Consider the following 22,739-nt stretch of genomic DNA (forward strand, 5'->3'; position numbering starts at 1 on the left):
TATATACATCTCTATCTAGCAATCTGGGCTCTGGTAGTCCTGTTTGAGCAGGGGGGTTGGGCCAATGACTTCCAGTGGACTATTCCAACCTGGAGGACTGTATCAAGCACAGTACTCGGGAGAAAGTCTTGGGATTTTGGTGGAGAGCTGGGGTTGTTCAGCCTGGAGAAGAGAAGGAACCCAGAAGACCTTATAGCATCTTCCAGTACCTAAAGGGGTTACAAGAGAGCTGGAGAGGGACTACTTACAAGGGCATGGAGGGACAGGACAAGGGAGCATGGTTTTATACTGACAGAGGGCAGCTTTATACTAAGTATTAGGAAGAAATTCTTTACTGTGAGGGTGGTGAGGCACTGGAACAGGTTGCCTAGAGAAGTTGTGGATGCCACTGTAAGACTCCAGGCTCAGACCTATGAGCTCACTGAAGGGTTTTACTTTAAAAATATACAAGGCTCCAAAAATTCACCCACCAAATCTTTTTCAAAAGGGCCTTCACTTCTTTTCATACCTTAAGAGAGAGCACAAGGGAGAAATGCTGCACACGTTTTCTCAGGAGATACTTCTACTAGGAAACTTTAGAAAATAAGGGAACTTGTCAAAAATTTAAAGGGCAACAATCAACTAAAGTAAAGCATTCCACAAGGCATTGACTTAGCACATGCTACCCATACAACTCAGTAAAATCCAACCCATTCAGTTTTAAGTTACTCAAAATATTAGAAAGGAGATTAGGAGAAGTAAAGAAAGAAAGAGAAAAGAAGAGACTTATAGCTACCACCCAGAGTCCTGTGCAAGTCCAGCTTCCACATGTCCAGGTGGCAGGGCCTGAACAACATGGAGAGCACCGCTTTTATTTGCTTTGGCCCCCCTGTGGCCACACCCCCAATCCCCAGGCAGGACCTCAGGAGTGTCAGACATTCTGAGACTGGTTTAGTAGCTCCAGGGTGCCGTGTGGTGTGGGCAGTGCTCCCGTGTGACAGCTGTTGTGGGGCTGGGTCAGGGGCTCCAAGGTACGGTGTGGGCAGTGCTCTGAAGTTCCAGCGACTGAGAGCTGCTCCAGGACTGACCGAGGAGGCTTCAAGGGCCTGGAGTATGGGCAGGACATCACCTCACCTTCGTGAAATTTGATCTACCCCTTCCCCCCTCCCTCCTCACACACACACTCGAGTTGGTCCGAGCCAATAACTAATATAACCATCCAGGGTCTCACAGCCCCATCCTTGGAAGTGTTCAAGGCCAGGCTGGACGGGGCTTTGAGCAACTTAGTCTAACGGATGGTGTCCCAGCCCATGGTAAGGGGGGTTGGAACTGGATGATCTTTAAGGTCCCTACCAACCCAAAAACCATTCTGCGATTCTGTGAAAATCAGCCATTACAAGATATTCATCTACTAAGCTTGCTCCTATTAGTTTTCTTTCCATTTTTTCTCTAAACGCATAAAAAATTTGTCTTTAATATATTAACCTACACAGTCTGTGTAATAGACACGGAGCACAATCACAGTTTACCTCCCTCCACTGTTTGCATAAATATAGATTTTAGAAAACACATTCCTTTAGTACTTCTAACTCCAGAGTTGTATGTTCTTAAAAAAAACCAACAAACCGACAAAAAACCCCAAAAGAATAACTTCCATTTTAACTAAATCCAAAAAAACCCACTGGTACACAGCTCAAATCAAAGAACTTAAAGAGAAGTCCCCTGATATGTCCTTGATTTCTGCTAGTTCATATTGCTAAGGAAGAGCAGTGAAAAGTGGCACAACAGTGGTAGTGATTACATTAAGTTGGCAACTGCTATTTTCACATGGATAATACACAGCAAAGTAAGAGTAGCTTCCCCTTCACTAAATCTTCATAATGTGCAAAACCACTGAAGGACTTAAAAAATTAAGACTGGTTCTTCTGCATCCCCCATTCCAGTTACCAGAAAACACATATGAGGTTCATGACATTTACCTGTGGGAGGAATCCAAAAATATTTTGATGGACCTAACTGAATTAAACAAAGGTGCTTATTAAGGCATGGCTCTGAGTGCTGGGGATGGAAAGCAGGTGGCAGAAGAGAGATGCAACTGTTATTCAGCACCTACCCACCTGTGAATAATTTTATCTATACAACATATCAGCCTTGGGAAATGCTAGTGAAAATCATCACCATTACCTGTGCAACAGACTGAACGCTATCAAGGAAAAACCCATTTCCATTCTCAGGAATTGTATCCATGTGGACAAGCAGAATACTGTAAAATCCTAGATTTACAAAACTGCTTTATGGTTTCTGTATAAGTAATAAAGAATGCAATAGAGCATAAAGCAGGATGTCAGGGGAAAAGGTTTTTTCTTTTGCTATGTAGGCCTATATAAGAGGGAGAAAACAGTAGACGAGTAAAGCCAGAAACAAAGTGCCAAAAGAAATTAAAATTGAGAAAGAACGGGTGAAGAAAAAAACAGACAACAGGCATTCCCACTTTTAAAGACAGCAAATTTTGTTTATTTACCTTTGCTCCTACATTTGCTACATTTTTTGAACACAGTACTAAAATTCTTGGGCTTGGGAAGGTGCAAAAAAGTCCCTTGTGGACTTAATTGTGGCATAGTACAGGAGTCCTTGGGGAAATGCCATTCCCATCTGACAAACAGAATGAAGCTTTCAAAGGAAACTTGGGAAGCTGTATCAAACATCTGGGGGCAAAAAGCTTAAAACTAGATTTTCTTTTTCTTCTAGGTTACGATCTGCAAAAGGAGAAAGTTACATTTTGATCTACACTTCTACTGTTTCACCTGAATAAAATGTTTCTATCTGCAAGTATAACAAGTAAGACTCAGTGCTAAATGCATATCACTTCTCATAAAGCTGACCAGGAGCAAGTGGCTTTTCAAACTGAACCAATTGCTTTCCATAAATTCAAAACTAATGATTTAATTGTATTCTGATAAAAAACAGGTACTCACAGAAATATAAGTTAAATGAACAGTTCCAACAGAACATTTCAAAATTATTTCATGCAGTTTCATTTATAACTGCTTTAACAAAATTAACTGCAAGTTTTACAGTTTAGATTATTACAGCCTTGAAAAGGCAGCTTAATTCACACATGCTGTTCCTAAAGATGTGAATTTGACACAAAACACAGCAACTGTTCCAAAGAAAAACAAAGCAACGCCCCACTGCATGACCTATATGAATGCCATCTCCTGCGGGCCAGTGGTGTTTGCCCCACACAGCTGCCCTCTGCTGTGCCATCATCCTGGGAACGCCCACGGAGGGATACCTGGATACTGGAAGCAACTGACACCACAACTGCAGGGATGGTGTGAGGAGTGTTTCCACCTGAATTGGGCCCTGATGTTACTGCAACTACTGTTCCAGCCTGTTCCAGTTACTGCAACTACTGTTCCCTGCTCTAACCCCATTGGCTTCCTGACCAATGTTCACATGCATCATTCCTCTGATCTCCTGCCAGGACACTTCATTCATGCCTAGGAGGACACATGGAATGCTCATTCCACACAAAAACCTAAGAAGAAAAACTCTTCTCAACATAAAAGACTTTCCCACATATGTTTAAATATGCAGCTCTTACAATTAGTATGGGGGAAAAAAGAAGTCCAAGCAATATAAGAACAATATTCATCACCAAATATATTTATTGATTTAAACTTTAAATTATACATACCACTGCCAAACTAGGTGTCTAAAAGAAAATACCAGAGTTTTTTTACAAGACAATGTATTAAAATGGTAGAGCTCCATATATTATAAATTCTTGCCCAGATATTTCCTTGCTTAAAAAAAAAAATTAAAATGCAATGTTCGATCATAATGGCAGCAGTTTTTTACATTATTACTCAGCATGATGTGTAAAACCACCAATTCTCTCACACTACTATGTCTGATTCTATAATTAGTAGACTATGCAACAAAGTAGCACAGAAAACTAACTTCTCTATCTGAACTACATCTCACTCTTCCAAGCCAGCCTCAGTTTTTCTTTCAAATGTGTTAAGCTATGTAAGATTCTAACACAGTAATCAACATTAAAAGTCTCTAAAACCCACAAGAGTAGGGGTCTTCACAAAATAAAGATTTCTGGCTCAGATTTAAAATTAAGTTTGTCATCTTGTGAAGCATTTAAGTCATGGCTTAAAACAAGTATAAATGTCAACAGCAAAAATCTCTGGTATGGACAAAATCCTCTGCAGGAAAAAATACCTGCCCCTGCCTGAACACACACTTAATGATCTCCACACATTCTTAATCTACCATAACTGGTGTTACTTTTAGTATGTCCTTTTAGTATGTAAGTGGACAAATATAAGCCATAAACTACCACCTACAATCTCACCTTAGTATTTTCTGAGGAGGAAAAAAAAATTCAAGTCCAAGAAATGTCTCACTTTTCATGCTAAACAAAAGTGTCAAGTCCAAATAAAATGTAAATATGTGGAAAGGTATTTAATCAGACTACAACACTTAGGTCTGAAATATAGACAAGAGAAACCACAGTCCTTTAATCCCTCTACACAATTCTACCTTTTTCACCGAGTCTTACAGACTACTGAATGTCCCATCTTTAGGGAAATATATAATATATAGACAGTTATATGGTATAAGTACTTTTTTTAAATAATCTTGAATAATCTTGGATTTGTAACACATAAGATCTAAAGCTACTTTGTCTTATCAGTACCGCTACAGTAAATATTTGCTTCAGTAACCATGATGATGATGAAATACCCTACTAACATCAGTTCTGCAACTTCTTTAGAAGTGACTAACTCACCACCGTACCATGCTCAAAACTCAAGTTTAAGCAATATATATCATAAAGGAGATAAACAAAAGATACTTGAAAAATATGAGTCAAGGCAGACAGACTCCTTATTTTTAGCTCAACTGCACAAAGTCATCTCCAGCAAGTCTAGCTTTGTATTCAATCAATACACACACGTTGAGTTACAGAATTCAATCCAGCTTTTAAAAACTCACTTCCCCTTTAAAGGGATTTGTGAACAAATTCTATGTGAAAATTCATATCAGCCATACAAAATGTGTCTGACTGGTTCAATACATCACCCCAAATTCTTCCTCAAAATAACATGGATGAAATCTAAGAGCGAAGTTATGAACATAGGTCTGACACAACTCTCATTTCCATTAGGATTTACATGTTGAGAGCTTTATATGGAAAGACAGACAATCAGACCTATTACCTGTAACTTTAATAACACTGATGAAGCAGAGGGAACCTATCTTGGAATTGTATGAAAAATTAAAATCGAAAATAATCAAAATTACGAAATGTACCCAAAATATTACTTAGTCCAATGTACACAAATATTTGTTGCAAACAAATAAGCCTTTTAGAAAGGCTGTAGATGTGCTATTTAGCACAGCCAGCAGAGGACAGAGGATCATATCACTGCTCAAGTTTAGTGCAAATAGATGCATATGCAGAGCAGCTGGCAAATAAGTCAAATGTGGATTATTACAGAGATGTTGTTGCTACATTTCAGAGTTTGCATTTCTTTCTCAACTTCCAAGATGGTTGTCGTAACCTCCTCAGACATATTTCTTCTACATATATACAACTGCTCTTAAATAGCCATGGTTAGGAAAAAAAAAATCTGTTAAGCAATAATGAAATATAATCTTTAGAGATATTGCTAGGGATGACATCTGGTCTTTATTTGTAAACCAAACATTTCACATACCAGTTCTTGTCTACTATTCTAAAAGCCACAGCAGGTATTCTGAGTGAGATCCAAACTAAATCTTGCTATAAATTTTCGGCGTGCAAGCCGTTGCTATAAAAGAAATTTTATACAACTTGTTTGAAATGACACTGAAGCAGCTAGAACTGAACCCCTTTATATGTTTTGATGTAATTTAAAATGCTTTTCTGCTATATGACTGTGAAGTGCCTCCAACTTCACTATTAGCAGCACTACACAACCAGTATTATTTGTTATAGGAGAGAACCAGCTTTTAAACTAAAGACTTCTTGGCCCATTTCTGAGACAAAAGCCTGGGCACTGGCTTTGTGACAACACTGGAATGGTTGCATTGTGTGGAATAATGAAGACAACAGCTATGTTATGGGTGGGGAAATTCACATTTAACGAGGCAAGCATTTTTAGCTAAATTTTTTGAAGAGAAAGAAGATTGATAACTCTCCCATACCTACATATATGATACACACTACTAGAAATACTTATAAGGCATGTCTACTGAACAGTCTTATGTTCCTTTGTAGACTTTCTATCAGAAACTTTTTTTAAAGAAAATACAATGTATTGATACTTGTTTCACAGAGACTCCCAACACAGAAAGAATTTAACACTCAAGAGAATTTAGGTTTCTTTTTAGGGCAATAAACAGTTAATTTTTATATAGTTCCACATTCAAAAAGAAGCAGGAAGACATACAAGAAAGAATTCAAACCATCTACTGGATTACTTGCCTTCATATAAAAACCTGGTTTAATAACTCTGCGGTTTTAGAAACCATTGTGCAAAAAAAAAAAAAAAGGAAGTTATCAAGGAGAATGCTTTTGCAAATGCTGATTATTCAGTTCACACTCACATATCGCTAAATCAAGGGGAGGGGGTAATATCTAAAAGTGCTGTTGAAAAGTCAGCTCTAATTCACAATGTTCAACAAGCTCATGTCCTGTTAACATACTTGCCCCAAACATCTGCAACATCTGGCCCACTGAGAACACTGCAGAGAAACACCCAAGGAAAACAGCTACATAAAGCCTTCAATGTGCTCTACAGTCCAGTGTAAGATCTAATATATACTGTCATAACAAGAGGAATCTTCTCATAAAAAACAGGCGAGCCCAGCTCTCAGCCAACTGCCTGCACTATTGGCTCAATCACGATACCAGAGACATCACAATTGCCTCAGCACTGTGCCAATATCCACAACACAGAAGAAAAAGATTCGGTACTACAGGATGATACTATAGGGAAGAAAAAGAGCCATTCTCATTAATGCAGAAAAAATACTATTCAAATAAGATGGACTTTCCTACGTGCAGCATCCACATAATAAACTGCAGAATGTGCATTATCAAGCAGTTTCTCACATGCATTTGCCTACTAACCATTCTGCTGGGACACATTCCAAATTTTCAACTCCCTGAACACTTCAGGAAACTGTCAGGTGATTTGGTGTCATTTCCACACATATAACCCAAACTACACCACCACTAAATTAGCATTTCCCTTTTTATTCAAGTTTCCTTCTCCCACCTCCCTAGCATATTTATATTCGCGTTGACACAGTTGTGGAGCAGAAAAAGGGAGGCAATATTTCCCTCAGCTTCTAAAAAACTGCAACTGTTGTTAACATCTGTTTTTAAATACAGAAATGACTAAATATAACAAAATACTAAAATATAACAAAATACTACGCTTTAAATGTAAAAATGGTAACACGGCATAGTAATTATATTTCAAATGCATTCATATCCTACATACGTGAAGAACTATACCATCAACTCATTGCAAGTAAGAAGGCCTCACCTCTCAGCTGAGACACAACAAAGAGAAAGTAAAATAAACCTCAAAGTATTTTGTTAACATACGGCATGTGACTATCAGGCGATACAAGAACTTTTACCGATTCTCACTGTTCATAGACACCTCAGGGAAAAAAAGCATCCCAAACTCAGCTGATAAAAGCCTCTTTATCACATCTCAAACACGCTGCACATTTTGGTGTTAAGCCATCTTGCTACAACCTGTAAGCCAGAAGAATATAAACCGTCCCGTGTATATTAATTTTCTCTCAAGGAAACAGAGCCTGACCTTATGAAATGTACGAAAGAAAACAATGACAAAAAAAATAATCTTTGCACAACGAATGCCAAGGAGATTAACCCCCAAACTGCTCGCTGCACGCACGATCCACTCAGGGCAGGGAGCATTTTCCTCAACTTTTTGTTATTGTGGTTCTGCGCAGGCACGTTTGAAGCAGAACCAAACCCCACCGGCTTCATTGTGTGCTACCAGCTACCAAAAGCGTTTGGCCTCCTCGCTGTGCTCTGAGGAAGCGGTTATTATCCTTGAGAGCACCAAAAAAATATAACATAAGTTTTTCGCCCGCTCGAACAAAGCCCGTGCGATCCCAGCCCCGCCATGGCCCGTGGGGTCCGAGCGCCGCCCCCGGTCCCGCTCTCCCTGCGCCGGAGCCCTTTGTAGCCCCGGCGCGGTGTCCGCCCCCGCCTGCCCCGGGCCCCCGGGGCTCTGCCGGGCACCGACCCGGCCCCGCACAGCCCCCCGGCCGGGAGCGGCTACTCCCGGGCCCCTCGGAGCGCACAATGCCGCCCCTCCCTCCCCGCCGCCCCTCACGGCGCCCGCTCCGTCCCCACCTCGGCGCCGCTCCCGGGCGGACACAAAGGCGGCGAGGCCGCCGCGCAGGCCCCGCGCCGCCCGGTGACCTGCCACAACATGGCCCCCTCCCTCCTCCTCCTCCTCCTCCTCCTCCTCCTCCCCTCCCTCTCCCCTCCCTCGGCGCGCAGCCGAGCCCGCAGACAAAAGGGGGCTGGAGGAAGGGGGGCCCGCCCGCCCGCTCCGCCCGCGGCCTCTCCAGCGCGGCGCCGGCCTCCCCCCGGGGTACTCACGGGCTGGGCTGGCGGCGATGGAGCCGGAGCGGCCGCTGGGACACCCCTGCCCGCCCGCCGGCCCTTTCCTCCTCCTCCTCCTCCTCCTCCTCCTCCTCCTTCTCCTCCTCCTGCCGCTCCCTCCGGGCGCCGCTCCTTCCTTCCTGCCTGCCCTCCCGCCCGCCCGGGGCTCACAACAACATGGCGCGGAGGGTCAGGGACAGCGAGAGCGCGGCAGCACCTCCCCGGCCGCTCCCCCCCGGCCGCCGCCGCCGCCGCTCGGCCCCGCCGCCCCTGCCCGCCCCGGCCCCGCTGCGCCTGCGCGCCCGGCCCGGCCCGCGGGGAGGCGGAGGGAGGAGGCGGCGGCCCCCGGCCCCTTCCGCCGCGCATGCGCCGCGCGCCGCCCCTCAGCGCGGGCGCCGCGGGAAGGGGGTGTTCTTGTTTGTGTCCGTGTGCCTGTTCCCTGTTCCTCCCGCCGCACAAAACGGGGCAAAACGGGGCTTGGTGTTTGTCTGTGTGTTTCTTCTCACTTTCACTTACTGTACTTACAGTTCTGGGCTCCTCAGTACAAGAAAGACAAGGACTTACTGGAGAGGGTCCAGCGGAGGTCGCAAAGACGATGAGGGGATTGAAGCATCTGTCTTATGAGGAGACACTGCGGAAGCTGGGCCTTTTCTGTCTAGAGAGCAGGAAACGGAGAGGGGATCTCGTTAATGCATATAAATAATGTCAAAGGCAGGTGCCAAGATGATCAGAGAATCACAGAATATGCTGAGTTGGAAGGACCCATCAGTATCATTGAGTCCAACTCCTGGCCCTGCTCAGGACACTGCAAGAATCACACCAGGTGCCTTTAGAGCATTGCCCAAATGCTTCCTGAACTCTGGCAGGCCTGGTGCTGTGACCACTTCCTTGGGGAGCCTCCTCCAGTGCTCAGCCACCTTCTGGGTGAAAATCCTTTTCCTGATATCCAACCTAAAACTCCCCTGACTCAGCTTCATGCCTTTGCCTCAAATCCTGTCACTGATCACGAGAGTGAAGAGATCTGTATGAAGATGTGTGTGTGTGTGTGTCCCCAGCTTCACCTCATGAGGATGTTGAAGACCACAGTGAAGTCTCCTCCCTCAGTCTTCTCCAGGCTGAAGTCCCAGAATGGTGCCAGACTCTTTTCAGTGGTGCCCAGCAACATGATGAGGAGCAATGGCCGTAAACAAAAACACAAGAAACTTCACCTCAACATGAGGAAGAACTTCTTTATGCTGAGCATGGCAGAGCACTGGAACAGGCTGCCCTGGGAGGGCTTGGAGTCTCTCTCTCTGGAGACATTCTAAACCCACCTGGACACCTCCCTGTGTCACCTACTCTAGGTGACCATGCCTTGGCAGAGGGGTTGGACTAGGGATCTCCAGAGGTCCCTTCTAACCCTAACAATTCTGTGATTCTCTGATTTTAGGCCTTTGGGGAGGGGTGGCAGTGGAAGGCAGAGCCTGCCCAAGGGCCTGAGGCTGGGAGGCAAAGGGGAGGAGAGGCTTGGTTGAGGGGTCCTGAGAGCCCTGTGCCCAGCACCACCCACAGAGGGGGGTTGTGTGTGTGTGTGTTACTGTGTTGGTACAATAAACAGAAATGCATCCCCATAGCTGTAAATTAACTGCAGTGCCAATAGTTACTGAGTAGTGATTTTGGGCAAAGAGTCAATTATTCCCTTTCCTAAAGAAAGTTAAAGATGGGACCACTAGTACAGCTGAGCGATGCTGCTAGTAAATACAGTTCTGGTGCTGGTAAACACTGCCAGCATGGGTCTTGATAACCTCACTCAATGTGAACATAAATTCTGCTTATTCATCAGCCCCTAAAATTAGAAGGATCTCTACATGTCAGCAACATTTTAAAATACATGTTTCACAAGAAAATCCCCTATTTTGCCTTTTTACCATTTCTTCAAGAGCCTGGTTAGAGTGCTCCATTGCAGGAAATAGCACACAGATGCTATCCACAGCTCAAATCTTCAGACAAAACCAGGCTCTCAGTCCTGTGGCCACTGCACAGCTCAGTGCTGCCAACCCCTTGTTCTGTAGGCAGACAGGAGTCAGGCAGACAGTGAGTCCTGGGTACAGCAGGGTGAGAACGGGAGAGCCGAGGTGCAGGAATAGCACCTGTACTGGTGCTACTGCTGGCACAGCAGTTGTGGAGATGATATGTCTGTAACTGCCAACTGTGTTCTTAAAAATAGAGATGTCTCAAAGGAGAAAATCCTCACTGTTTTCAGTATTTATAGACACGGTTAAAAACATGAAAGTTCCCAGCTCCCGATAAAGATAGAAACATTTCTGCAAGAAATGATTTGTTCAGCCTAATATTAGTCAGCTAAACACCCAGATTTCAGCCAAATACCCAGCTGCTGCTTGCTTGATCCCCAGTGTCTTATCCCACTGCTGCCTTAGGGCTGTCTCCAGAGGGGCTGCAGGGCTGAAAAGCCAATTCCTTTGCTTACAGAGAAGGGAAAGTCTCTAAGTCACAGCCTCCAAACCAGCTCTTCCCTTCATGCAGACCAGCTGGGACTGAAGGAAACCCTGTTAAGCTCTTGGCATCCTGAACACTTACAGCAGCTGGTCTATATTACACCATCTCTCCAGCTCTGACCCTTCTGGGGACCGTATTTGCCCTCAATAATTCTAATCAGTGTTTGTATAAAGCATCAAGTGTTCAGGAAGAACTCAACATGCATTTGATAAGCATAATTAGCTCAGTTGGTTAGAGCATGGGGCTAATAATGCCAGGATCAGGGGTTTGATCGCTGTATGGGCCATTCACTTAAGAGCTGGACTCGATGATCCTTGTGGATCCCTTCCAACTCAGAATATTCTGTGATTCTGTGATCATAAACTTGAGCAACTTCTACACCAGTCTGCTTCTCACTACTGAAAAACCCAATCTGATCATGAACCAGAAAAATGTTTAAGTGCAATCAGTTTGGGATTGCACTAACTGATAAATACAGTTAGTTAGATATTTTCTAAAGTATTCTTCAAAAAAAATTAAAACAAAAAAAAATTCCGCCACCACACACCTCACTATTTAATAATGGCACTAAAGTTTTTGGCTCACACTAAAATAGTTCAAGAAAAATCTTTCTGTCTTACCTTTGTTCTGAGTGGAAACTTTGAAAGTACTTAATAGTTTAGATAGTTTTAGTTGGTATCACTCCATTACAAAATCCTTCTCCTAGCTATTCCTTTTTTTAAGGAGGTGTTAACAGCTGACTGGGCTCTGCTTACACTTCGCAAGTTTTAAATAAACTCCATTAACACAGTTATGCTTTGTTTTTCCTGTGAATAAACATCTTCAATGAAAAATACTAAACAAATACACAGTCTACAGTTTTAAAAAGTAGCCAAGGATACAGAAAGTCTGGATGCTTTTGCCTTCCTTCACAGTCTTCCTCTGAGACCTTGGGTAAGGTACTTAACTGAGGAGCAGTCACAGAAACTGAAAGCTGCAGCCCTAACCATCCCCACTCAGCTAGCAGCTAATCCTGAAGAAGTCTACATTTTCTAAAGCCATGAACTGCAGACCTAAAACTCTGTACATGAACAGAATTTATCCTGCTATGCCACGACATTCATGTTCCCCAGCAGTTTTGACAGACAGCGCTGTTAGATCTAGCTGGGCATCAAATAATTAACGTGTATTAACTGAAAATATTGAAAAGTATTCCTCCATGAAAATGAAACAAGATGTGGTAGACCTTCTCCAATCATATTCACAAAAGACGCAGGTCCCTACAAAAGCTTGCACTCTTTTAAAACAAAGTGTGCAACACCCTTCACTCCTACGACTGGAGAGCACCCAGATTTGATTCCTTTGCTCAAGATTCACAGGTCTGACTTCCTTGGAGAGAGTCCCCAAAATCAGCAGCCTACTTAGGCTGCCCTCTGCTGCAGCTGGGCTGTTCTGCCAGGAAGAATTCACCATCTTTGTCTCAGATCTTCTGCTTAATGGCCTTGTTGGCCTTCAAGTCATAGAAGCATAGAATGGTTTGGGTTGGAAGGGATTTAATGATCCTCCCAAGTCTAACTACTCCCAGTCTAAGCCCCAGTCTAGCTGTCATCCTTCGGCTTAAGAGGAGCAATCATAAATGTGTGAACCCCTCAGTTCTCTGAAGTAACAGAAGCAGTTAACTACCTACCTACCACTTTCACAGTGCCCCACTATTGCTTCACAAACACAGCCTTTCCCTGCCACAGCCATTCACTGTGCTACCTCAGGGCTGATCTTCTGTTGCTTTTGACCATGTAGCATGTTCGTTAACTCAGATCCTGCTGCATCTCGTTATATTGGTACTGTTGTCTGAATTCCCTCAATCTTCACAGCTTATTCCTGTCTCAGCCCTCTCTTCTGATACAGAAACATTTGACCCATGTTATGCAACTGCATCCATTTAATGTTTAAAACTACACATTTTAAGCTTTTTTATCCCACATGTGGGAAGAATTCTGAGTTAGTTAGCATCCTTAAAAATGTCCCATTTAAGACAAAACTGGTACAAAAAGCCATTCCTTTAGTATGATTCCCATAAACCCATTTGATAATAGCCAGGCTCTCAGTGCACTGAAAGTCCCAATCTGCTTTATTGCTCAAAATTGTAGTATTTCTATTTGTTTCCCCCTATCTGTCTGTGCAACTGTAAGTTTCTTCAAGGAAGACCATCTATTCTGGGTTTTTTAGGGACTAGGTAGCAACAGGGGTGACATAGTGAGCTTGTGCACATGAGAGCAGTTTAGGACCAACAGAAAATTCACAGTAGAATTATCATACATTTTGTAACTAATCTCATTTTTGGAATTACTCATTTCTATACTACTGTTCTAAAATGCAGACTTGCCTTTTGGTTACACACATGGTCATTGCTCCCTTAGACATTATCAGCTTTTCCAAAGAAGCTATTCTGCAAGGGGTTTAAAGGAAATGCATGGGAGGAGGTGTCAGCAAGTGGAATGCGCAGCCCTGCAACACAGATCATCATGAACTTGTCCCAAGAAAGAAATGTCTCCTGTGGAAATGCTTTACTAAGTCTGTGCTAGAATGGCCAGGCGGGTGTCAGCTGAAGACTTGTTTCACCAGCAGGACAGCTTTGGTCCCCAGGTCATTGTAACACAACAAGAGTAACTAATGGCATCACTTCATGTGCCTGAATGTGAATAGCTGTGGAGTGGCAAAGCCAGAGATAATGCTGGCTGGTTTTTAGATTCATGTTCACTTTGTTCAAAACAGAGTAGCTATTAATGCTTATCTTAAGTAAAAGCCTGCATGTCTCAATAGAAGTGGAGAATTAAGTTCCAGGAAGGCTTCATGCTGAAAGCAGACTGTGGCTCTTAGTGCTGAATAACATATATGATACTCAGTACAAAGAATGAAACCTCAAAGAGGAGCATTAAATAAATTGTCACTCATTTAATACATTAAGCAGTAATGAGTAAACACTCTAATTTTTAGAAAGGGAAAAAAGTTCAAAGAAATATCCCAGGCAACAGAAACAAGCACAAGAGCTCTCAATAAGAGAAAGTATTAATTTTTTTTGCCTACTTAGGATGAGATAGTTCAGTCATGTCAGAACAAGGAAGAGTGTGAAGAATGCATGCTTTTTTCCTCTCCCAGGGAAATACATTCTAAGAACCCTAAAAGCATATCCATAAGTTTTAGTTTTTTTACATAAAGTCTCACCAACTTAACTTTCATGAACTAGAAATTCTCTGTATCTTCAAAAATGGGAAGCCATAGTGCAGAGGATAAACCAGAAGAAAGATCTGCAATAGTACTTTGACTTATAGAATTTCATGTCTTAGGTTCATTAACAACCTTTTACCTTTTGCTATATCAAATAATCATCCTTCCAGCTGCTGCAGGTTCTTCTGACAGAGCTCTGAACAAGCAGCCCAACATTAAGTGGACTTAGTTTAGGTAACATTGGACATCTGTGGTCATTTCTACTCTTGTGGTGTAATCACTAGGCTATAAATTTTTATTCTATCTTAACTGCATCTGAAGCTCCCCAAAATTTCCTGTTCTTACCCAGTGGCAAAGGGGACCAACCACAAGCAGCAAGATGACTGGACACATCATTTAAATACCAAAATGGATCACGACTGTATTAGCTCAGAGCTAGTTAAGACCTCTGTTCTGACTCATCTTTATAGCATGAAGACATACTCACTGGCCCTCATTTCCACACAGAAAACCCAAACCTTATTCTGTGCCAAACATGCCTTCAGAGAAACAAGGCATGGTCCAGTGAATATAGAATGCCAGAGACAGACTGAGGAAAAGAAATCTCAGTTTGCTTCCTGAACATAAACAAAGTCGTTGAGCACTGTAATACTAAAAAGTATTTGCCAATGTTAAGCACATATTGCATAAAGTATTACACAAATAACAGCAGTATATTCATACCTGTGTGGGCTTACCTTTAATTATATCTGCAGGTTTTACAGACTTCGAAAGTATTTCTTCTGTTTCCAATGCATCCCTCTTCCTGTGCAGTTAGTCAAACACAGAACAAACCAAAAAAGTCATTGAGATGAGACAATGCCTTTTTAAACACTGCAAAATTCAAGTTGTTTTTGTGAGTCAGCTGTCCCTCCCTTGCAGTACAGGAGGACCCTTGTCTTCAGCTAATCTGCTATCAGGGCTCAACAGCCGTTTGTGCATTTGCATCCCCAGTGCTTGGTGGGGGGGCAAGGATGAGGCTGCATCTGGAGCAGAAAATGGAAAAGACAGGGCAAGATGGAAGAGCAGCACTTCATTTTAATGCAGGAGCTGCTGGGGGAGGAAACCACCACACAGCCAGCTATACCTTTGCTGTTTCTGTGACACTGGGAGCAGAGTTTTGCAAGTGGGAAGCAGGGATTAGCTCTTCAAATGGGAATAATCAATTCCCATTTCCCTGGCACAGGAAAAGTAGGCAAAAGACCACACCCTGCAGTCTTTGGCTTGTTTTGCCTACTGGCTTGAGTGGGCTCCAGACGGAAATCCAGCTCAGCTGGAAAACTTCTTCCCTTGTAATACGTCCTGTTAGTGGATTGCAAACCAGGAAGTGTGTATGTTTAAATAAGAGTGTCTTACCACTCATTTTGGCTAAGGGCTAAGAATTAGAAGACAACATCTGTAGATGCATCAAATTTTCATCCAAGAGAACAATGCTACGTCAGAGTGATTCCTCTACATTCCTGTGCTCCTTGTTACATCATGCTGACTGCATCACTGACAAGGGCAATTAGGGAGCTATGGTCTAGGACCAGAAAGAGTCCTCGAAGCCTTTAAACACAGTTCTTTTCTTCATATAATCCCAAATGAAAATTTACCAAATGGAATTAAAACCTGGTCCCCATCTCCCACATGTACTTCCGCTGGAAGGCCAAGAAAAGATGTAATCCATTTCATCTTTCCTTTTATTCATATCTATTTATAGCTTTAACCAAAGCATACAGATGGGAGTAATTACAACGTCAACACATCACTCTCTTCTTAAGATTGTTAGTTTTTCTATTGGTAAAATTGTGCAAGATGAAGCATTATCTGGAAAATACATGTTTGTTGCAACTTGATAAAGCACCAGCCAGAGATGTAAAAGAGTGTCATAACTTATTTGACTTCTCCAGGGAAACATTATTTTTCCTTTATGTTTGGCAAAGTCTGAGATTATAATTAAACAGTGTTAAAGTTAATCCCTCATCCTACTTCTTTGAGAAGCTAGGCAGTAACTGGCACAGAGACGGGCTGAGCCCCCTTGTCCCTGGCTAAGCTTATCCGAGGAGATCAGCTTCACAGAACTGTAAGTATGGCCCAGACCCTGTTGTACAGCTTACAGCTACTCCACAAACAAAATGTTTTGGGCATGCAGGGGCAAAGCTTGTCCTCACGCTGGCCCTGACTCTGTGCTGAAGCCCATCCCACTGCTGTGTGGGGGAAGAGCCGTGGAAGAGTGATCTGCCCCGTGCATGTTGACAGCAGCAGTGCCGGGCAGGGATAAGCCACCCAGCCCCACCCCACGCTCCCGACTGTGGCCCAGGGAAAGCAAACAGGCAGAGGCAGCCCACAAAACTTTCACGAGCTGCTGCAAGCAACGCTAACCTATTTTCCTTCCTGGCTATTGTTCCTCATGTGCTTTTCCTAGTCCCATAGTAGTAGAGCAGGTCCTCTGCTATGCCAGACTAACAAAGCTGGATACTTCCTCCACTTTTGTGATTAAGAAGAAGAAATGAGGTGGGCAAACAGCCCTTTGGTCTTTGGGGTATCAGTGGGAAGACATTGTTGGGGCAGCAGTGGGCCAGGCTGGGCACGGGAGCTGCCTTCTGTGGGCCCTGAATGTCACTTCTGGTCCAGAGTTTTGTTAAAAATAAGGATCAGTTTTGGTGAAATTTTTTAGGCATTGAGTTTAGTACCTGCAGTTACTTTCACCTCAGAAAAACTGGAATGGTTTGGGTCAATGTTATTATGATGTTTCTGACAAGAATTGTAGAGAGGAGACTATTTTATTATAGAATGCTACCTCATCATCATCATGGCTGGGCTTTGCGAACGAAGATTTGGGAAGGGCTCTACCCACGTTTGTTGCAAGCACGTTGATGGCTGAAAAGGCCAATACAAGATAGGCATGTCCAGTTGCAAAAGGCACAGCAGAAAGACTCCTTAGGTGGTATGTTCTGCAAGGCACAATTCTTTCTGCGTTGCCTTTTCTCCTCAAGAGTGATCCTGCGTGCTTTCTCAAAAGCATCAGCAGCGTTATACATGGTGCGTCTCCAGGTATCCCGATTGGAGGCCAGAGTAGACCAGTTATGTTGATCAATATGGCCAAGGCTGAGATGTTGTTTCAGGGAGTCCTTGTATCTTCTCTTTGGGGCTCCTCTCTTGTGGCAGCCAGTGGCAAGTTCACCATAAAGCAAGATCTTAGGGAAGCGGTGGTCCTTCATCCTGGAGACGTGCCCTGCCCAGCGCAGCTGTGTTCTCAGTAACATGGCCTCAATACTTTGACTGCTGCTTGTTCAAGAACAGATGTATTGGTCACATAATCTGACCAGTGGATGTTTAGGATTGAATGGAGGCAGCGTTGATGGAAGCGCTCTAGGAGACGCAGGTGGTGACGGTAGATGATCCATGATTCAGATCCGTATAAGAGAGTAGACAGCACTATGGCTCTGTAAACACTGATCTTTGTACTTTTCTTCAGGTGTTTGTTTTGCCAAATAGAATGCTACCTAACACAGTGAATATAGATTTATAGGTTAAGCCCGAAGTGTGTGTTGAAAAAATTTGTTTTAAAAATAATAAAACCATTTAGTGTTAGTGAAGGTATTACTGTACATCTATTCATATATGTAGGAATTTATTTCAGTGATTAAACAGAATTTTGGAGCCTTCGACCACCACAACTTCCACCAGCCCTTCTCTGTTTATAAGCAGCAGGTCAAGCTGTAAGAAGGCCAGCTGTGTCAGGAAGTTCTCTTCCACACACTCCAGGAATCTCTTAGACTGCCTCCTCTCTGCTGTGTTGAGTTTCCAGCAGACATCTGGCAGGTTAAAGTTTCTCACAAGAACAAGGGATGATGATTGTGAAACATCAAGCAGCCGCTTGTAGAATACTTAATCCACCTCTTCAGCCTGGCTGGGGGGTCAATAACAGACTCACACCACGATATCTGCCTTGTTGGCCTTCCCCCTCATCCTTGGGGGGCACTCAATCTTACCATCACTGTCCTTGAGCTCTATATAGTCAAAACACTCCCTAATGTACAGAGCCCACACACACACACTCCTTCCTCGTTCTTTTATTGCAGAGTACACCCAAACAATATGTAAGAGTGGGACTGTTGCTGCCCTATGACCAGCTCAGTAGAGCAGCCCAGAGAATGTGCAGTACAACACTAGTAGCTGATTGGCAACATATGGGATACCAAATACATTTTCATACAGAATATCTGTAAACCAAAAGCAAATCTTTCAAAGTTTAATAGTTTCAGAACCAGAATATACTGAGCAAGAGTGGGAAGCCTCCTGCTCAGGCTGTCTGCAGACCCAGACAGGGAGCACTAACTCAGCTTATGGTAAATTATTGCTTTTCAGATTCACTCTCAATCCCCGACCTCAGATGTGCTGTTAAAATATGACAGGGGAAGGCAGTTACTCCAAGTATAAACAAGCTTTGTTTTAGCGATGGTTCTTGTTGTGGAGCCTAGGGCTGTCCTGCATCCTCAGAAATGTCATTTCCCCCCCACCATCCTACTCCCTGTAGCCCAAGCTGTTGTTTCTTTTTTTGCTAGCTACAGCTTAAATTGGTATTTTTAAAATCCCAGCCAGAGCTTCTTTGCTACACGGCATGTCAAGGGCCCTGTCACCTTTGGGGGCTACCATGTACTGCTGGCCCCTGGGTGCAACATGAACAAAGCTGGTGGGTCCAGCTCATCTCCAGTGGGATGGAGGCCCAAAGCTGTGCTCTTTCAAAGCTCAGATGTGAGAAGAGCCAGGACGCACTGGGGATGTGGAGTCTTAGAGTCAAACATGTGGGGCACCCCTTCCCCGGGCAGACACCTCTCGATGAATTCTCTTTCCTTTGTCTTCACACAGTGCATCTGGGGTGTGTTTTCTCTCTACCCCAATTTTTCTTCTGGGCTCAAGACATAGTTCAGAGCTCCCCTTTCCTAGCCTTTATTTCCTCCCTGTTTTCAGTTAGGCATCTCTACTTATACAGAAGCACAGGCACTAAGATCTGCCTGCAATTGCAGTTCAAAGCCTGCATTTTGGAGGTGAGGGTATTCAACTTGCATTTGTGGGTTTCCATGTTCTCGAGTAGAGAAGACCATCCAACCCACTTCTTATGTACTGGATGAGTTCTCTAACCTTTAGTACCCCTCATATAACTTGGTGTTTATTGTTTGGTTTGGTTTTTTTTAATTAAAAAAGAAAGAAAATCTCTATCCCTGCACAATTTTATAAGTATAATATTGGTGTCTACCTCTGAAGAAAGTTATGGGCAATGGTTTTGGCCACTCCACCCTCAGATTATGGGTTATTATTACCCCCATTCTGAGATTTGTAACTCTTCCCCAAGCATGGGACAGGGAAACTAAGCCCGTAACTGTGTTCCAAATACCACTCCTGAGACCTAAATGAAATATTGCAAAATATTTGCCCGCATGTTTTGCCTAGTTCTTACCACTGTCATTGGCCTTTACTTTAAATTATCTTTCTCTAGTCCTTGTAGTTACTGCTGAGATAAAAATAGCCTTAAGGACATTAAGGAGTGTTTTAATTCACGACTCTAGTCTATTTGTGTTACCTTAATATTGAAGAAATAATGCTTATTGTGGGGTTTCTTTTTAATCAGGAAGGCAAAATATCAAAACCAAATGCAGACTGAGCCATGCTGCATTATTGCATAGGACCAGTAGATGGCAACCACCCCTTGCAGTGTCAAAGGTAAGTGAGAGTTGTTCAGGTAGGGGATTTATTAGATGACAGTTTGAGCAGCAAAACTCTGCTGCTCCACTCAAGAAGAAAGCAGTAGTGGTATTTTTCACTCCTTCTTCCACATGTCTTTTGGAAGGGAGCAATAAGTTGCCCTTTTATATAGTAAGTTTTGACAAATTATAATTGTGACAATCCATTTGACTAAAATATCATATGGCTGCTCCTTGCTGCTAATATCAGTCAAAAATACCCCAAGACAGTGGGAAAAAAAAATCCAAAGCAATCAGACTGCCTTATCTTCCACAGGAATAGCCTTAAGTTCTTACAATGATTAATTAGATTCATTATTACTTTTGGTGAAAGCAGTTAGAACTGAGTAGCAATGATCCTAGGATCGGAAATAGATTTCCATTTAGGAACTGACTGAGGCTATTGTCATATTAGCTAATTAATTCTGGTTATATGAGTGGCCTTACAGAAATTTTTTGACATGATCAAGTTTGAAGAAATTCTATTTTTTTTCTACAACATCAGATTAAAAATTATTCATTTCTAGGAGCAAGAACTGTAAAGGTTTGAAAAAATCCCATCCGAGAACCTTGTATTTACACTTCATAAAAGAAGTTCCTTCATTAAAACAGGAGAACAGTTGTGGAAATACATCTGTAACCTTGCTAGAAGGGTGTGCTGGTTTAGAGGTAAACCAGCAGGGGAAATGAACTCAACTCAGAAGAGAGATTATAAATCAGAATAACAATTTAATAAAATAATACAATAAGTACGATTATACAAACAATTGGTTTTAACCCACAAAAACCAAATGTATAACCCAGCACTCTGAGGCATGAACAGAGTGGTGTTCTTTGAGCCCCCTGAGTCCAAAGTAAAAGGAGAGGGGAAAACCTGTTGGTGAGGGTGCTGTTGCAGTCTGGACAAGAGTGGTGATTGCAGTCCGGGCAAGAGTGATGGTTGCAGTCTGGTTGAAAAGTGGTGGTTGCAGTCCAGGCGAGAGTGGTGGTTGCAGTCTGGTTGAGAGCGGTGATCTGCAGTCTTCCTCTGGATCCCACGAGTGGTTAAAAAAGTTCCAAGACTCCAAGATTATATATTCTCCAGTTCAGACAGGAATGCCCAGCACTTCCCTCAGGGTGGGGAGTTCCACACAGGGTGTGAGGACAGGAGCATCTTCTTATCTCACAGGCCTCTTAACACCTAGTTTATAGCCTGAGGAGTCAGGCTGCTCTGGGCAGAGGGTGTAAATGGTCTATTGATAACAGTTTCTGGGAAATGGCATGGAGGGCTCTAGAATACACAGTTTTGGTTACACCCATCCAGTGATGAACTGGTCCCAGCTGTTCTAACTAGGACAAAGAGTACTTAACTATCTGTAGTCATATTAAGTTTTCTTTTAGCATTGATTTAACCATGTTTTTTGCATTTGTTTTCAAGAAGGATTAGTATACATAATACATGTGTGGATGTACATAGAAGTAGAGTGTCTATAGTGCAGAAAAAACCAAGACCTTTAGACCTCTGAAGGATTCCAGCATAGCCTAACATTGTCATTAGCAATTTTAAAAAGAATACACTATAAATAGCTAAACCAGCCACCAAGAAGAGTACTGTCACTTAGTAGAAGTAAACCAAAATACTCTGCATTACTGGCATGCCTCCTTCCAAGTTCTCAACCACTTTGCAAACCATTAACTTGAAATGCATTCACTTGCACCCTTGCAGTACAAGGTGTATGTTTATTCTCAGAACTCACACTTTTGCTAAGAAGGCTTGAAAAACCTACTTGAGAGATAAAGCACAACCTTTTGCTTTTTTTAGAGCTACAGCTCGATCAGCTGTGAATTTCTATCAATGACTTTGAAATGACGAGAAAACCAGCTGGGATCCATTCCTAGTGAATACAAGTGAGATTGCATTAGGAATAGCTTCTAAAATCCTTTTTGAAAACCACCAAACTTTTCTTGTTATCTCCTTAATCACATTATTTCCTTAATAACATTTATACTGTAAAAAAAATATTCTTTAATGAGATTTGAGGGGGTTTTATGCTTTAAAGAACTTAAAGACCTTCAGCATGGAGCTAAAATTTGAGCAACTTTATTTGCCTTAGCATGAGAAATTTCGTGACCTGTGTATGTTGTTTTTCATGTGGATCCTTGAGTTTTGTTAAGGGTCCAAGGGTTATCTTGGACTCTTCTTGCAGAGAACTGGAAAGCCAGTGAGATGATTTTTTTTCAAAAAAGGCAAGGAAAGAGAAGTCTAAATGATTTAGAAGGAATTTTTAGACAAACAATAAAAATACTGCTCTGTTTATAGTCACACTTTTTTTAGCTCAAATGTTTGAGGAGGACAGATAGTTTTAAAGATTCAAGGTCTGTTGTTTCCATGAAGGGCAGAGGAAGGTCTCACTCCTGTTTTCTGGTACTTATCACAACAGAAGTTTGCAAGAGACCACCAAGGACAGTAACTCTCCAGTAAAGTTTAGTTCAAAGGAATCCGTGTGGAAATTCCCTTCCGCTCAATACTTCATACATATCACAGATCACAAACTGCACCCTCATGCACTGTAACAATAGTCAGATTTACAGCAGAATCCACCTCAAAGTCTGGAATTTTACGTGTTAGATATCCATGTAGGTGTCAGAGGCATCTC

The 22,739-nt window shown here is 42.7% G+C and overlaps 1 protein-coding gene across 8 annotated transcripts in view; it reads right to left on the reverse strand.

Annotated features, from left to right (window-relative positions):
- Window positions 1-8,723, reverse strand: part of PUM2 (pumilio RNA binding family member 2) — a 71,765-nt gene extending 63,042 nt beyond the window's left edge. For 2 of the 8 annotated variants that reach the window (XM_017813069.1, XM_017813066.1), the window contains exon 1: window positions 8,636-8,723. The gene's annotated coding sequence lies outside the window, so the exon portion shown is untranslated. Of the gene's footprint in view, window positions 1-8,383; window positions 8,453-8,635 lie in introns of those variants that run through there. The other 6 variants (XM_017813062.1, XM_017813061.1, XM_017813064.1 and 3 more) reach the window with 4 other exon arrangements.
- Window positions 8,724-22,739: the final 14,016 nt, after the last annotated feature.

This window comes from Lepidothrix coronata, unplaced genomic scaffold (genome assembly GCF_001604755.1).
Source record: "Lepidothrix coronata isolate B3197 unplaced genomic scaffold, Lepidothrix_coronata-1.0 Scaffold39, whole genome shotgun sequence".
NCBI lineage: Eukaryota > Metazoa > Chordata > Aves > Passeriformes > Pipridae > Lepidothrix > Lepidothrix coronata.